The sequence below is a fragment of the Molothrus aeneus genome, chromosome 2 (genome assembly GCF_037042795.1).
Source record: "Molothrus aeneus isolate 106 chromosome 2, BPBGC_Maene_1.0, whole genome shotgun sequence".
Classification (NCBI taxonomy): Eukaryota; Metazoa; Chordata; class Aves; order Passeriformes; family Icteridae; genus Molothrus; species Molothrus aeneus.
The window spans coordinates 3,031,686-3,038,285 of record NC_089647.1 but is presented as its reverse complement, the minus strand read 5'-3'; positions in this window follow the sequence as shown (position 1 = coordinate 3,038,285).

The window sequence follows — 6,600 nt, the reverse complement described above, 5'->3', positions numbered from 1 at the left end:
CATCAAAGAAAAGAACTGGCTCCAATTAACATGCTATCCAAATAGGCATCCATACTCTCTAGATAATTAATTTATTGTTCAATAGTACCTCAGGAAATTAGACTTTGCTTAAAACTACATGTGGAAACAAAGAAGATCAGGGCAAGTAACCAATTCCTATATTTTCTCCTTCATCAGATGTATTTCATTATATCTTAAGGCATAATCATTTCAGCAAGGGCCATTCAGGGTTTATTCAGAACAGCTGGAGCTGCTGGGCATTTTCAGCTCCTGTGCACTTGTGCTACAACTCCACATGTCCCAGTTTCCTTGAGAGTGAAACCCAGTCCTGAAATTGGTCCTCAATTATACTACAGCAGTTTAGTTTACATGCTTTAATGCCTGCATGTTTTCTGGTGGATTGAGGGCTCTTGGTGCTCAAGACTGGCTCTAGATCATCTTCAAAGAAAGAGAGGCCACGCTCACTTTTGTCATTTTAGTCCTGCCTGTCACTCACTGGTGATGCTGGTCCTTTAATATCATTCATCATATGTACATGCTTCGTGTTTTATTGCCTCAGAAACCTTTTTATATCAAAATTACCACCCTGATTTGGACACAATTTTGCATTTCATCTGCCAGAAATAGAAGTTACATACCCCCCCCCCCCCCAAAAAAAAAAAAAAGAAATACAAGGAAAACCATACCAGCTAATACCCAATGGATAAGTAAGGCACCACTTCCTGAGTAAGAACCAAGGTACTAGATGTTAATTCTTCTGAAAAATGCTTTCAATCCACAAAACAGCTATACCCTCCTTATTACACTGGGCACATCATTCTGCTCAAGGGGCAGCTGAATTTCAGTAGGAATATGTGAATAAGCAGCTAAACTGTTAAGGAGCTGGCGTGTTGCTTACAGACACTTGGATCAACCGAGTGGGTGCAAACTGAGCAAACTCAGCACTTAATTATGTGACAACAAAAAAAAAAAAATTTTTTTGGTTTTTTTTTTCAGGAATTTCTAGTATCTCAGCAAATAAGGAAAAAAGTCAGAAACTCAACCCATCTCAGTGCACTGGCTTCTGTCCACTCTACCTGAGCACTAGGGGGGGAGGGACACAAGGAACCAAAATGACCATTCAAAAATAACACTGAACTTGAAACAACCTCCCCCCCCAGCCCAAAACACACACAGAAAAATCACCAGCAATATTACCACCCTGCATGAGGAAACTGAGCAGGTATGAGGGGTACAAAACTGGGGAGGAATATTTTTAGAATTCATCAGATTCATCATCTATAATTCATCATATTTAAATAGCTTAATATTTAAAATCTTCATTAGTAGGACATAAGACACATGCTAAGCTACATGTGAATTGTTTTAAGTTTTGGGTAACTTACAATACCAAATAAAGATAGATTTGTTTAAAACATGCCCTAAGAAAGAGCAGCTTATCTATAAAACAATATTTCTCTCTACCACTCAGCTATCTTACCTTTCCAGGAATGTTTTTTTTTTCCCTTCTTGATTTCCATCAACCAGAACTCAGCTCACAGAGCACCTCACCAAGCCACAGCTGTCATTAAAGCAAGGCTTTACTCTTTCCTAGCCTATCACAGAGTGCCTGATCATTGCCACCAGCTGGTGACAAGACTCCTGCTAACTCAGCCCATGGAAACGCAATCTGCTCTTCTAAACCCGGGTAAAATCCAGCCTTTTTCTTAAAGGGTTACTTTCTGGGACAGGAGGTCATGTGGATTTAACAAATCCATTTTCCTGGAGCAGGCAAACCCCATCACCTTGTAATTCCTGACCCTATACAAGCACCATGGGCAATAGAGGCATGTACCCAGGCTGTACAGATGAGCTGGAGTTTGTGTCTTGCTGGAGGTTTAAACTCTCACAGTCTTGCAAAATTTCCTAAGTAATTCATTGGCAGCTTCACAAAGCACTCCCAGTGAAGAAATTTTGCTGCATTTGCTGTTTCCCACAGATGGGAACCGAGCTGACATCAGGCTTTGCCCCAAACTGCCATTGCATCTGCTGGGGTGGGTTCAGTCCCAGGGCTTGGGGTGCCCCTCCCTGCAGGGGGAATGGAATCAGTCTGGGTCAGTCCAGGGAGGGAGTGGTGCCCAGTCCCCACAGGAGAAGGCTGCTCTTGCAGCCACTCAGCATTTTAGACAAAGGTAAATGAACAGCATTTCCAAGCATGCTCTGTTTTTAAAAATCTTCCTCTTTAAAAACACAACCTATAAAAACAAACACTTCACAGAAGGCAAGCACACTGCCAGTCTCTTTTAAGCCTTGCACTCTTATTTCCTGAACTTTATTTACACACAAAAAGACTTTCAACAAAGAACTTGACAAGAATTTGAAATACAGGCTGATTTTTTCTTTAGACAAGTGAACAGAATCTAATCACAATAATTTGGTTAAGAGGGATTTGTGAGTTCTTTACATGTCACTGAAAAGCCCAACCACTGATGTGAATGATGTGAGTCACCTTTCCATATTTTGTTCCCACGGAAAATAAAATGGTTTTTAGAGCTACTGTAAAGAAGGTAACTTCAAAGGTCATTCTCTCACCTTTTGGCACTCTGTAGCAACCTTTCTTCTCAATTGACTTTGGACTTACATCAAAAGGTGGAGATCCCAGGAGTCCCAGGTTCCTTACCACTAGCAGTATTAGCAGTGGATGCATTTAGCTGTTCCTTGCTCTATTTTGGGTGTCAGTGTCATCCTTAGCTGAAGCTGGTGAAGCAGAGCTGTGATCTGTGATCTCAAGGGGTGAGAATGTAGTTTAGCTCATCTACAAGAATGTAAGAACAAACTTTGCCAGTATTTGAAACTTTGAGCTACTACCAGAAGCCTGGAGAGGTCATTGCTAATGAAGGATGAAATGGATTTAATCAGTTTTACTCTACACCCTGTTGTAGGTCTTGACATCAAAAGAATTCTCTATCCCTCCACCCCACCCAAAACCCAAAAAAAACCCCAAACAAACAAAAAGCACCCAGTGCAACTTAAAAAGTGGTTATTAATTTCTCAGAAGTTTGCACAGTGAATATTAAATAGAACCCAAAGCTCTTTGTGCCTCTGCTCAGAACCAAATGGGTTTTCTTCCTTATGTGCACTGATTTTTGTGCTGCTAATGCTGGGTTTAACTCCTAAATTGCAGAAACTGCTTTTCTAGGCAAGTGGCAGAACAATACACGAAGCAATGATCTCCAAGGGCACAGAAGGAATTTAGGCATCCCTTTGTCGTTGAAAGTCAACCACCCAACCACCCTTCATCCTTCTGGAATTCTGTCTTGTTACACTGAGGATCTCAAAGCCAAAATTTAGGTTATGTGCTGTTCTTCACCAGAAAAAAGATCTGCCTGGATGCAATTGCACAGTTTTGTTTTCAGTCAGAGGAGAAAGGCAGTAAATCCAAAGATTCACTGACTTCAAACAAAAATAAAGCATGTTTGCGGCAGTCCTACACAGGGCCACCAGCTTTAGGCTGTCCCTGCTGTGTGGTGTATACAGAGAGCGAGAAAGCAACTTTCCAGACAAGCCAGAAATCTGATGACTTCCCATGTCTGCTGTACATTTTGCTATATATAAATGCACAGCATTAAACCTTTTAAAATGTTGAACATAAGCCATGCTGGCTTTCTGCAGCAATACCAAGTTTAATCTCCCACTAGGAACTTCCTCTCCAGGCTTTCAGTTCCTAAGGATGAAGGAAGTTGCAATGACACCAATGCCTTTTGCAAACTGCAGCTGGGCTTATTTTCCACTGCCAGCCCATTTGTGCTGCTTTGTTACAGGGAGAGAAGGCTCAGGTAGCCCTGGACCTGTCCTGTCCCTTGTCTCCACAGACACTGCAATGCTCATGTGGTCATCTGCAAATGTACTTACAGAAATCCACATTACTTGCAAGGCTTTGTCTGCTCAAAGCCTTTGTGCTGCTGGCCACAAGGTTCACTTTTTCACTGAGTGAATGCCAGTTTTGTTACCCCACCTCACAGGGCAAAAGCCAATCCTGCCTCCTGACTTTGTGAGAAAAAGTTTGTCCAAACACTGTCCTGAGGGAAATTCTCTCTGTTAGTGCCCTCCTTTCATGTATGAGGTGACCCCTTCATCATCTACTCCAGAGAAAGCAGATTCCTGGATGTCCTGCTGCTCTCTGAGTGCTCCCACAGAAATTCTCCTGGGTGCAAAGGAAGCATTTTTAGATCCCTGTGAGTGTCTGTGCCTGACCTGCTTAGCTTAGCAATGAAACAGCTTTGTTTGCAGAGTAAAAGGCATGCTGGGCTCTGCCAGGCTCAGCCACATCTGTACTGCAGAGCCCACCACTGGTATTGAATTATCAATTCCCTTACTGTTCCAAAAACCAGGAAAGAAACTGGGTTGGTCCTTTAGGACTTTACCTCTTTCTCAACTTTTGTGAAATCTCATCTCTTTCACTCAGTTTTTCTCAGCTCCAAGATCTCCAAGTCTCTTCATTCTTCTGGATGAGGCAGTGCCTACCTGAGCCTCCTTCTCTGATTTGCCTCACACTTATTCTTCTGCTTCTGTTGTTGGGATTCAAAACATCTGGTGACACCCAACAACATTTTGGTCTTAATATTTTGGTTCAATAGCTCTTCAGGTTGTACTTCTAGGGAACAGAGTCCCTTGCTGCTCCCCTGGGCCAGTCTGTGGTCTCCATTCCACTGAGAATGTCCACTTCTAGGGTTGTACTGAGATGTTGTATCCCTTTGGGGTGTAGGTTTGAAGGGAAAGGTATTAGCTACCATGGAGAACCTGGATTTTCAGCACTGTCAGGGTGGAGACAGGGCAGCAGAACTCCTCTCTAGCCCTCTGAGGTGACCTAACCAGCTGCTGTTGAATTCAGTACCTAGCCTCACCTCAGGAGCTGAACTTCCATCCCTCCCAGTGCAAGTTGATGGTGCTGTGATTTCCTGAGGACCAGGGTCTGCTTTCATGTTCTCCATCACTGGCTTTGAAACTGCTATTTCTTTGTGGAGGAGTTGGGCGTTTGTTTCAGAAGAGACAGGTCCTGACCCTTCCAAAACTCCACTGCCCTGGCAAAAGATACCCAACATTGACATGAGACAGATCCTGCTCAGCTCTGCAGGGGAGAAGTGTTCTCCTGCTGCTGCCCCTCTGGAGCCTGACTCTTTATGTGCTGTTAAGTGCTGGTCTTCAACAAATACCTGGAGAAAATCAGTGGTTTGGATCTATTACTGGAAAAAAATCTGTAGATGCTTAGCTGGTCATGCAAATTGTATTGTTGCTACACTTATTAAATATCTAATTATCTCCTTTGGAACACAAGCACCAGACCTGACCTCTGTTTCTTCTACCTGCTGAGGGCAGAGGAAGAGAGTTTAACAAAATACTCTGATCCTTCCAGAAAATACACATCTGGAGTTGATGGTCTTGCAGAGATGCTGAGCAGCTCCTTGTTTATTAATTCTCTGGAAATCTTTGTCTTGTTTCCAATAAAACACTTTCTGTCACAGTTTCACTACATTTCCCTAAGACTGGGGCACTGTTTTCCATTTGTATTCTCTGTTTCCTGGCCAAACATTGCATTACAACCAGAGAAAGCTTGCAGGAATGTAGCAGCATATTGGGGTGGAAAACAAACAGTCCAGAGATATTGCAAGTGTTTCCAAAACAAGCAATGCACCCTCAGCAGGGTCAGAACCAAAGTTCATCCAAAAAGGAACACAAACACTCGATGTTTGAGACAGCACAAAGAAGAAATCCCATACAAAGCACTCTGAATGGTGGGGCAGGGGAGCTCCTGCTCACAGGACAAGAGGAGATAGTGTGTGTGCCATGTGTCTACAGATATTAGCCACGCCCCCTCAGACACTCCACCTCTTCTCCTAGGGCAAATGAGTTTAATTAAGATACCAAAACCAAGAAAGGGATGCTTCTCACATGGCTGACTACTGAAATGGAGCCTGTGTTTGTGGAGAATCCCACATTTTAGGGACAAAACACAGCATCCCCCCCAGTGGGGAATTTCTACCTTGGCTGGCAAAAATCCTTTCATGTCAAACTGCATTATTTTGGATGAGCAATTGCCAGTTTCTCACTCAGGGCTTTGATAGAATGTGATACTCCAGATCTTGTTATGTTTGTATGAGCTGTTAAACCCAGCACAGTTACCTGGAAATACACAACCAGGCTTATGTAAAATATTTGCTAATAATGTTATCAGTCCAGTAACATCAACCTGGAGTTTGGTGATCTTTCCTCATGCTCCCCAGTGATGATTTACTTATTTTTTTCCCCGGATATCCCCAGCCAGCTCCAGCTGGAGGAAGGAAGGGACCAGCCCGGCAGCGGGGCGGGCAGCGGGGGAGAGAGCGCAGCTTTGCATCCGAGAGCTGCTCCAAACTGGTGTCAAAGCCAGCTCCAACACCCCTCCCAGCCTCTTCAGACGTTCGAAAGCGTTTGTGTCCCCTCTTGCCGCGGGCTGGGAATGCCGAGCTCCCGGGGATGCTCCCGGGAATGCGCGAGCGGTGCGGGGACCGGAGGGGACGCGCGGTGGCGCTGCGGCACCGGGAGAGCGCCGCATCCTCATCTGCATCTTCGTCCTCATCTGCA